The following is a 10888-nucleotide window of genomic DNA, read 5'->3' on the forward strand; positions in this document are numbered from 1 at the left end:
TTTCAGTTATGCTCTGCAGAATGGAATCCTCAAACACCAAATTTGCCGGGAACCTCGAGGCTGCACATCATCAAGCATTATATATTCCTTTTCTACAGAACTATACATTGTCTCAATGCGCGCCCTGTAGCTCACATCCCCTGCTTTATGTACTGCCAATGTCGGCCTCGTAACGATCCCAATAGCTGGACCCGGCTTTGTTTTGGGCGCACCCGCATGTTTCAAAAGTAGCTGACCGGTTTTGATGCACAGTAGAAGCGTCGGAAACCCTTTGGCAACCCTTGGTACGTGGAGTGAATCGGGCGCGCCAGCGCCTCTGATTTCATCCATTTTTCTAGGTATGTCTTTATGGCTCGGTAGTTCAGACTGCTCGGTAGTACGATATAATAAGGTAGTGTGATAGCTCGGTAGTTCATACTGCTCGAACATTTTTCAAGGTATGACTTTACGGCTTCTAACTGATTGGAGAAAGATGGTGGCTGGAACAGGACGAATCGAGCTGAGGAGTTGCCTGAGCAAGCGCCAAACCGAGATACCCGAGAACCAGCTGGCCGGCGTCACATGCTGGGAGCTGCAGTGTTTCTCTACTATATGTTGCTGCAGAGGAGGTGGACCTGAAGGAAGTTCCATGATGAGAATGTGCAGGGCCTGAAACTGACGAAGTAGATAGTGTTTGTTTTTCGTTGTTCTCGTCGGTTTGTAAACACACACCCCAGCAAATGCAGGTCAATCCAAGTCCTGGCTAAAACTGTGAGATGCAGGTTAACCCAAGTTCTGTGGCATTTGCAGTTTAGTTAAGAGGCATGCAGGCTGTCACGGTGTTCTTGTGACTAAGTGAGATATTCAGGGCATATGGAGCTCTCGTGTATTAATCTCAAAAGAATGTGTACTCGATCAGAGGTTCATTTTTATAAGAATGTATACGCATCATCAACATTCAGAAATCAATTCTGTTAAACTCAGTCACATACATACTGTAGTGCAGAAGAAACTTACTGAGTAGGTTCTAATCTTGAGTTCCCCGGCAATGTCCTTCCCAGCGTCCTTAGAGAATAGAGACCACAGTGCGGTTGCCGGCTGCAGGTCCGACGAACTCAACTGGGGCAGGGACTATGCAGGACGAACAGCTACTCGCCGTGCAGCCGCCGCCTCGATCCCTCGCCGATGGATTGGAAGCTGGGCAGCGGAATAGCGCATCACCGCGCAGTTGCCCTGTTTCTCCTCACCGTCGCCGGGAAACAGCGCAGGTCGCTGACAAATCTATATGTTGCCAGGGCGAGAGGCGAGGTGCACCGGATCGGGCCGTGCGGAGGGACCCACGGCCGGGAGGCGAACAGTGGCCCACCCTGGCTCTGCGCGGCCGGTCATGGATCATTGTGTATTTGTGTGCTTCAGTTTCTCGTGGAAGGCAAGTAACCTTGAGTCAAGCAGATCATCGATCATCCTATGGTCAGATGAGATGGACCAGAACAGGAACGCCAAGATGAACCTCAAGTAGTTCAGTTCCTCTTTAACATGATCAAGATGGTCAGTCCACGAACACGATTTCTCCGTAATATTTATGGTTCAGATATGTCGTTGCCTAGCTGCAGTGACTTCTCCTGTATTATTTCGAGATGGCATGCACGATGCAGGGGAGGGTGTGAATTCACGCGATGCGTAATCATGCACTGATTGACGAAAGAGACAACCAGTGACCACCGATTACGATGTTTACTAGTACCCTAATTAGTTCCATTGATTCGGTCACCGATTTCCACTTGTTCTCAGCTTTAGATAACGTTGGTTGTATCTAGTACTACATTGACATTTTAACAAATTTGAGATATTCTCTTGTGGACGGAGGGAGTAATATGTCTCAACAACATACATCACATGCTACACATCCACTTTGAGGGCCAATTCCATGTCTATGGACTATAGCCGCAGAGATGCACCATGGCGCATTTTAACCGGAAAGACTCAAACAACTCTGACACCTTAAATTATGTAGTTGTACGATGTAATATAGAAAAACTATTAATTTATTACAGTATGCGTTGTCGTTGAAATAAAGAGAATCCACTACAGGAATCGGCGTAGGCTACACCCAACCTCCTCGGCAGAGGTTCTCTTGACAGAGCCACGTGGATCGTTGGCGTAGACCAGACCCTCAGTGTAGCCGGTATACGCCGAGGGTGGCCGTCGGTGTCTAGACCATCGGCGCAAGCCACGCCGTTCGTTAACTTCAATTTTTTTATTTTGTTTCCAATTTTTTTAGTCTCTCACATGAATCATTTTAACTTTGACTACACTTAATCTTAGATCAAATTACGTCAAACTTCCAATTTGGTCACCCATACTCACACTACTCCAGCCCTTGGACGCTTAACATTTTCGTTCCTTTCGATTGAGCTTCCATGAAAGAAACGAAACATTGCTGCCATATCAATTATATTAATCCTTAGACCGTGATATCATAACTCTTTATCATTTTGAATTTTAAATATTTTTTAAATAAATATCAATGGTTAAGTAATGATAATTTTTTGCAAGATGCAATAATTAATTTAATTTTTAAAACAAATTAAAAAATATATAAAATCCTGAATTTCTGTCAAAAATAAAATCTTCCTGCATTCATATTTTTGTTTGGAATTTTTATAATCTAAAAGAACTCCAACCGAGTAAACCCTTGTGAACTGAGATGTAACTTTTTCCCACGATGATTTTTATATATTATACATGTTTTTCCGACGTCGTATGCAACAAGAAAAGCCGTTTTGCCGATACATGACGCAATTTCGAAATTCATTTTTGTTAAATTCTCTTGCAACTAGATGACATAACACATGAACATCTCGAATGATTTTATTTTTGGATTTTTTATTATTATTTTCTGCTATTCAGTTGAAACTTAAAAAGGCAATCCACGGAAGGGGGTGCATGGAGGGAACAAAATTCAAGGCTACACCGAGCGCCGTCGGCGTAGATTAGAAAAAAGAGAGGAGGATCCTATGTCGAGGGTGGCCATCGGCGTAGCTCTAACGCCGTGACAACGCCATCACGGCCTGGCTTTGGAGGGCGCGTGTCTAGACCTACGCCGACGGCCCGGAGTACGCCGATGGTAGCCATCGGTGTAGCGTTGCCTACGCCGAGGACACTCTTCGCGGGCTGGACTGGCCGGGCCATACGCCGATGGCCCTAACTTTTGGCCCTCGGCGTATCAGCAGGCCGTCGGTGCCTTGCACCATTCCTGTAGTGATCAAGGTCCCAGAAAACAACCAAAAACACACGATCCTTTTTGAGAAAAAATCAGTGTAATTCAACTAATATCCATCAAGGTCCCAGCATTCTTCTTCGAGCTTCTAGGCCAATCGTGTCCACGCCGTTGCTGTCGCGACCGTGTCCGACTTGCGAATAGGAAACGAGAAGAGTCCGCGCGGGGGCTTGATGCATAGTACTCCAGTTGGCTACTTGGCCGCTTCTTGTGTAGGAAATTTCCTGGCTCTTTCCTCCTTCTCTCATTTCGCGATCTTGAATTGGCCCTCCCCACTCCAAGCCAATCAACGTGTCAAATGGTGAGGGAAATTTCCTTGCTCTTTCCTCTTTTCTCTCATTTCGCTAACGTCCGGTTGTGCTGGTTCTCAATCGCGCTGCAGTCTTGTGGATGCCTTTCACACGGGTCCAAGCCAAACTGGACACGCCATGCGAAACTGAGCCTACCATGCACCACAGGGAAAGATAAATACTAGAAGATCACAGACTAGCTCCACGGAGAATTGATCCCGCAAAATATCCCGCACCATAAAGCCATTAAGGTCGTCCCATCGCTCCCCAGATTGAGCGCGAGCAGCAGCGGCCATGGCGGCGCTCGGCGGCTTGCTTGCCGCAGCCATCCTCAAGGTGGTCGGCGACCAGATTGCTTCTGCGATCGGAGGTCAGATCAAGCTGCATCAGAACTTCGAGAAGGACCTGAAAAAGATGAAAATGGCGCTCGAGTCTGTCGACGCCCTGCTCGAGGACGCTGGGAGGCGGTCGGTTACGGATAAATCTACACTTCTGTGGCTGAAGCGGCTCAAGGACGCGATGTACGCCATCTCAGACATGATTGATGAGTTCGAGGCCGACACTGAAGTAATCTCCCAGCTGTCCGCGCGGAAGGTATATGTGCGGTACAGAAATCCCAGTTCATTGTACTTCGTGGTTACTCTTGAAACTAAAGACATGGTCATCACTTCTTTCTATAGAAAAACTCTCCTCGCCATGTAGTTTTTGTGATTTATCTGTGTAGTTTTGGTTTCTAAACTTGCTGGAGCTAATTAAATATCAAAGATTTGTACTAGTATCCATGTATTTTGTGCAGTAAGTTAATTTATGTATCTTCACATGGCCTTATGTGTTTTAGGTTTCAGTTTTTAAGACTTTTCATTTCTGAATCTACTTTTCTTATATTATTGTAACAGTAGCATATGTTATGTATATTTCAAAAATAAACTAAATTTGTTCTGATAGAAACAAGACGATGTGGCTCTTAATGTTTTAACCTAATCTCCTATTGGGCTGAATGCAGTTGTACACTGCTTGCCCTTTCACACAGTACTAACGAAAAAACTCTCTTGCAGTTATCCTTCAAAAAATATTTGGCAATTATGATCCCTTGTATCACAGTCGTTCCCAAGGTCACAATGGCCAATAAGATGGAGAAGATGAGGGAGGATCTGGAGGTGATAACTGACCAACACAAAAAATTCAGATTAACGAAGGCACTAATGCCAATGAGCCGAAGGTCACCAACATACGGGAAACATCGTCAATCATGGAGACACAAATTGTTGGGAGGACTGAGGAGAAAGAGGAAATATTGTCTTCTTTATTTGATAGCATGACAGAAGAGATCACAATCCTTCCTATATATGGCATTGGGGGACTTGGCAAGACAACCTTGGCCAAAATGATTTACAATAATACTCAGTTCAAAGAATACTCTCAGGTGTGGGTCTATGTGTCCCAGACATTTGATCTGAAGAAAATTGGAAACTCTATCATATCACAACTATCAGAGAAAGAGAAGGAGAGTGAGTACACTGGAATGGAGGTGATACATAAATCACTTCAAAAGTTCTTTGGCTGATAAGAAGATTCTGATTGTTTTAGATGACCTATGGGAGGGTGAGGAATTTCATCTGCAAAGTCTGATGGACATGCTTAGGGTTGGGAAGGGCGGTAATGTGGTTGTTATTGTAACCACACGAGATGAGGACATAGCAAAAAAAATCTCTACCATCAAACCATACAAATTAGCACCATTGACTGATGACATCTGTTGGTCTATAATAAAGCAAAGGAGTGTATTTGAATCTAGACGTGATAAAGAAGAATTAGAGAAGATAGGGAAGGTCATTGCAATGAAGTGTGCTGGTGTGGCTTTAGCAGCTCAATCACTTGGATACATGCTGCAATCTATGAGGTTTAGTGAATGGGAATCGATCAGAGACAGTGATATATGGAATGTATCTTCTTCGAAAGATACATCTTCCTCACAAGTGTTTGCGTCTCTGAAGTTGAGCTATAGTGTCATGCCTTCATATTTGAAGCTCTGCTTTGCCTATTGTGCAATATTTCCAAAAGGTCACAAGATAATTAAAGATGATCTTATTGGCCAATGGGTTTCTCTTGGTTTCTCTACTTGGCAACTTGGTGAGAGATACATTAGTCAGCTTTTGGGATTCTCTTTCCTTGAACATTCGAAGTCATCATTGGTGAGTTTATGCATACCCTATGTGATAGAACAATTTTTTTCTTTTCTTTGAATCATTGTGATGCAACGAAAGCATATAGTACCAAAAGTAGTGATGGCTAGTAGCAAAAGGTAATGTTGTAGGGAATGTCCACCTAAATTGTGAAGTTAAAGCGCACCCACATTTAACATATAAATTTCCATAGATAGAGCTGGATCCATCAATCGTGAATCCATAAGTGGTTTGCCATGTGGAAATGTTACTACTAGAGGTACCACAAAAATACTACTCCCTCTGATTCATATTAATTGTCACTAATATGGATCTATCTAGAACTAAAGTATCTTTAGATACATCCATATTAAGTTAATATAGTTCGGAGGGAGTATATTTATTATATATTACAAACATATAAATAAAGTAGTAGTGGACAATATTTTTTCGGCTGACCCTATTAATTTCCAAAAGTAAAACGGAACAGATGTAGTGCTAACTTGGGGAATTTATGAGAAATCCTCACATTCCTTAGCAGTCAAAGTCTATTCCTGGTCGTGAAAAATACATACATTTCTTGCAATGAAACAACTCTATTATTTTCACTTTTGTATGAATGATGCTTTTACTATCAAGCCGAAACATGACATTATACTGAAAACTGCAAAACAAATAGTTCAAGATTATAGTGCATGCCCTTCTGCAAATAAGGATCAATTTAGAATGTTGCAATTTTGTGCGATTAGTAATCCAATTCTATTGGTACATATGAATTCCAAATCCGCATATTATATGCCACTAGGATTATTTATAATTTGAGACTACAATCGTACATGAAACCGACACCCACGTACTGCCACTTACACTTGTTTGGATACAGTGTTCCAACAAAACTGGTTTACCATAATACCAGGCAACCGTATAACTAACAAAATCTCTTTTGGATGCGGCATTTAAAACACGGATAAGGAAAAATTGGTTTCCACAATCCAAACAATTAAAGTTTTGGGAAATGAATATTCATCGTCCTTCTGAAAACGCGTTTATAGGAAACTAATTACAGCTACCCTAATATTGTTTCTCAACAAAATTGCCAAATAGGATTTTCCATCTGCTTATTCTTAATAACCAAGTAATTAGTAATACTGTTTTTCAGGAAATTATTACGAACGAGTTTTCCTAAAATCTAGCGCAAAAACTTTCTATCCAAACAAGCACTTGGTTTGCCCTGGAACAATATGTAGAGCTTAAGAAACCAATAGGGTCGCCAGATCTGGTCTATTCCACTCGACCAGCGATCTTGTCTGGATTTTAAACTATAGTCAAAACACCATGGCTTGATCTAGTATAATATTACAAGGAAAATTACATTTCTGATTGATTAACTATTCCTGAATAATAAATCATATAATTTGATTCTTAACTTTCCAAACTATCTAGATTTTTCTTTCACAATGACGTATCGAAGGTTTACGCATACGAGCCTATCTACCACTACGAATCTTACATCAATCTTTTTGTTTCTTTTAGATGCGTTCTCAATTTGAACGACATTCTGATTTATCGTAGATGATTTTTCTGTAGTCTACGTAAATTATTTATGAGTTTTCTAGACTTGTTTCATCGTATGATTACTTTTCCTTCTTTGGTTTCTTAGGATTTCTCAGAATTTTGGAACTATCTATTTTTTTCAATATAATGTTAATTGACTGCAATGCATTGAGAAACACCACCGGGTCATCCAAAAATGCTTTGCACTTGTCAGAAATGTATTACGTTTGTTTGCTGGTGACACTTAAGCACATACTTATCTAATTTTACAGTTTTGCGGTTTAGGTAAAAAATCTACACTTGCGAAACAACATAGAAGCACAAGTAGAAATTACTATTCAATAACTAAATTAATTCACAAATTGTCTTAAATATAGGAAACCCACAAATCTGACTCTGTAAAATGATTTTCTTGCAGACTATCAAACTGTATGATGAAGATATTACATTGTTGACCATGCATGATCTGGTACATGACTTAGCAAGAGTAGTCATGTACGATGAGATTCTTGTCGTTGGCAAAGGCGGGAACAACGAGGGAAGCTCGTACCATTATGCATTGCTTGATGATTGTAGTAAGCCATTGGGCTTTGAGTCATCCAAAATAAGGGCACTCCGTTTTATGGACTGTGACAAAATTAAACTTCACCATGCTGCATTTTCATCTGCCAAGTCCTTGCGCGTCCTTGACTTAAGCGAGTGCATCATACATAAGTTGCAGATTCTGTTGGTGTATTGAAGCAGCTGAGGTATCTTAATGCTCCAAGAGTCCAAGATGCACTCATTCCGAATGATATCAGCACGCTCTCAAAGTTAATGTACCTCAACCTTCACGGGTCTTCTAAAATCTTAGCTTTACCAGAATCCATTGGAAAAATTGAAGGTCGGCATATCTTGATTTGTCCGGTTGTTCAGAAATTGCAAAGTTGCACTGAATCATTCGGGAGGCTAAAAGAATTAGTGCATCTTGATTTGTCAAATTGCTCTTGTATTGGAGGTATATCAGAGTTCTTGGGCAGCCTCACAAAACTGAAATATTTGAACTTATCTCACTGCAAAAAAATTGGAGAGATGCCAGAAGCTCTCGGCGCCCTATCCAAACTAGAGTATTTGAACTTATCATTCAGCTCATATCTTGAAAGTTGCCAGGAAGCAGAAGTTTTGGGCACCCTGAACAAACTTGAGTATCTGAACTTATCTTCGAGAGAAGTGTGATCTTCAAAAGCTCCCGAAGCTTTGGGCACATTCATTCAACTCAAGTACTTAAATTTGTCGAGGTTGTGCGATGATGTCAGAATTGCCGAGATCATTTCGGAGTCTAAAAAATTTGGTGCATCTTGATCTATCAGGCTGTCGTAGTATTGATTGTCTAGATGAAGCTTTGGCTGGTCTGTCCAATCTGCAACATTTGAATGTGTCTGGGCTGATTAATATGACTGAAGATACAATGGACAGTCTCATCAACTATATATGCAGTAATCTTTCCAATCTGGAGCTTTTGGACTTGTCTTCTAATTATATGAGGAGTATACCTGAAAGTATTTGTAACATGAGAAAACTGCATACATTGAACCTCATGAGAATGCATTTGTCTTGGAAAGATACCAGCAAATATAGGTACAATGGATAGTTTGAAGTTTCTTGATATAAATGGTTGTTGGGCAATCTCCAAAGCCCCTCAGGTTGGCAGCAGTGCAATATCGTTACCACACTTTGGGGTGCAGCCTGGTGATGACCACTCTAGTAGCAACCTGGTCCTGCTACAACACATAGATCCTGTGGTGCTCAAGTTGACTGGACTTGAAAATGTGAAGTCCGTAGAAGAGGCCCAGCGTATAAATTTGATGGGGAAGAAAAAACTTGAGGACTTGAAACTGGAGTGGACACGAGGGGCTGAGAGATTTGTGGATCACAAAATTTTGATGGGAAATCTGGTGCCACCGAGCACATTGAAGAAGCTGGAGATATGTCGTTACAACGATGTCAGCTTTCCAGCCTGGGTAATCTTGGACCAAGTTGCCAAACCTAAAGCATCTGGTTCTCAGAGACATGGTAAACCTGGAAGAGTGGACCCCGTCACACTCTAGTGGTGAGGATCACGTGCTTGAAAAGTTAGAAATTCATGATTGCCCCCTGTTAAGGTTGAAACCGCTTCCACCTAAAGCTAAAAAGTGGAAGATATCAAACAGTGATAAACTGTTTTTTCTCCTGTAACTACTAAGCTGTCAGTTGAAAACAGCAAGGTGCCTCTGCATCAGTGGAGGTTGCTTCAGCACTTCCCTGGCCCCACTGATTTGCATATTGAAAGCTCAGTCGATCTAACCGGCTCACCAGAGGTCATCCAACATCGCTCCTCTGTGGAGACTCTAACACTAGAAGACAAATACTTGGAAGAGTTGCCAAAATGGCTGAACGAGAACATGTGGCAACTCGAAAAGCTACAACTGCAGAGTTGCGACAGCATGGCATCACTGCCATTAGGAGAATTAACCTCCCTCAAAGAACTTGTCCTGTTTCGCTGTGATGTCCTGAGTTCTTTTCCAGAAAGCTTACATCAACTCAGCGGTCTCCAAGCACTAGACATTAGTGGCTGCCCTTAATTAAAACACTTGGGTGAAAGGGTATGTCTCCTACCCACCTCTCTGGTGACTCTTCATATCTCGAAATGTAAGGGTATCAAGTGTTTGCCTGAGGGCATGGAACAGCTCATCAACCTCCAAAGATTAGATATTCATGATTGCACTGACCTAAATATGTGGTGTACATTAGAGGAGAACATGATGAAGTTGGCTCACATAAAAGACAAGGTACGTGTCCTACCAAAAGCTGGCTCTCTATAGTACTAATCTTATTTTATTTTTACCTACTCTTTCTCCTTTTTCTTATATTAGAATTTACTCTGTCTTGCATTTCTTACAGAGGGTTCTTTCATGCAGAAATGTCTACATATTCATCTACTTTGCCTTGCAATTTTCCTTGTGTTAAACACCACTTCACTTTGAAAAATAGAACAGTAGAAAAAGGGCGAATTATCTGGTTTCTAGAGTACATCTCTACTGATAATAGCCACTAACATTGTAAAGATTGACATAGTAACCTGGGAATTCCTTTGCAGCAAAGTACCGGCTAATCAAAGAACTGTCATTATTTACTTTGCAGGAAATTCTCTAGAGCTGGTTGAGCTAGCCAGTGTATATCGCACATCAACGCTGGCACTGACGGCGCCCTCGCTGTCGCCGTCAGCCAGCTGCGACTGCTGCTGCCCTAGGTCTGGAGATGCACGGCGTGCAGGCCAAGGCCACGCGCAGGTTTAGTGCTTCGTCTGCCGCGCTGCACGCGACACCCGTGCTGGTCGATGTGTCTGACTAATTCGAGCCCGACACTCCGGTTTCAGGTTGCCATCATTCCGCTCCTGCAAGAGAGGTATGCCTTTGTCGAGCTCTCGGCGCTGGGCCCCGAGAACCAGCCAGGCGGGACGTGCCAACCATGGGTCCTGTTGTTGGGGCGGTGGACGCCAGCCCACCAAGGGTTACTGCAAGTCATCCGCCACTTGCGCATGCCGCACACCCCATCTCGCCGTCCGCAGAGAGCCAAGAAGTCGCCGGCCGTTGGTCGCCACCAGG

General features: G+C 42.4%; 1 pseudogene; it reads left to right on the forward strand.

The window, feature by feature from the left end:
- Positions 1-3624: 3624 nt before the first annotated feature.
- LOC139834724 (uncharacterized) lies at positions 3625-10666 on the forward strand (annotated as a pseudogene).
- The last annotated feature ends 222 nt before the right edge of the window (positions 10667-10888 follow it).

Source organism: Lolium perenne, unplaced genomic scaffold (genome assembly GCF_019359855.2).
Source record: "Lolium perenne isolate Kyuss_39 unplaced genomic scaffold, Kyuss_2.0 unplaced62, whole genome shotgun sequence".
Lineage (NCBI taxonomy): Eukaryota > Viridiplantae > Streptophyta > Magnoliopsida > Poales > Poaceae > Lolium > Lolium perenne.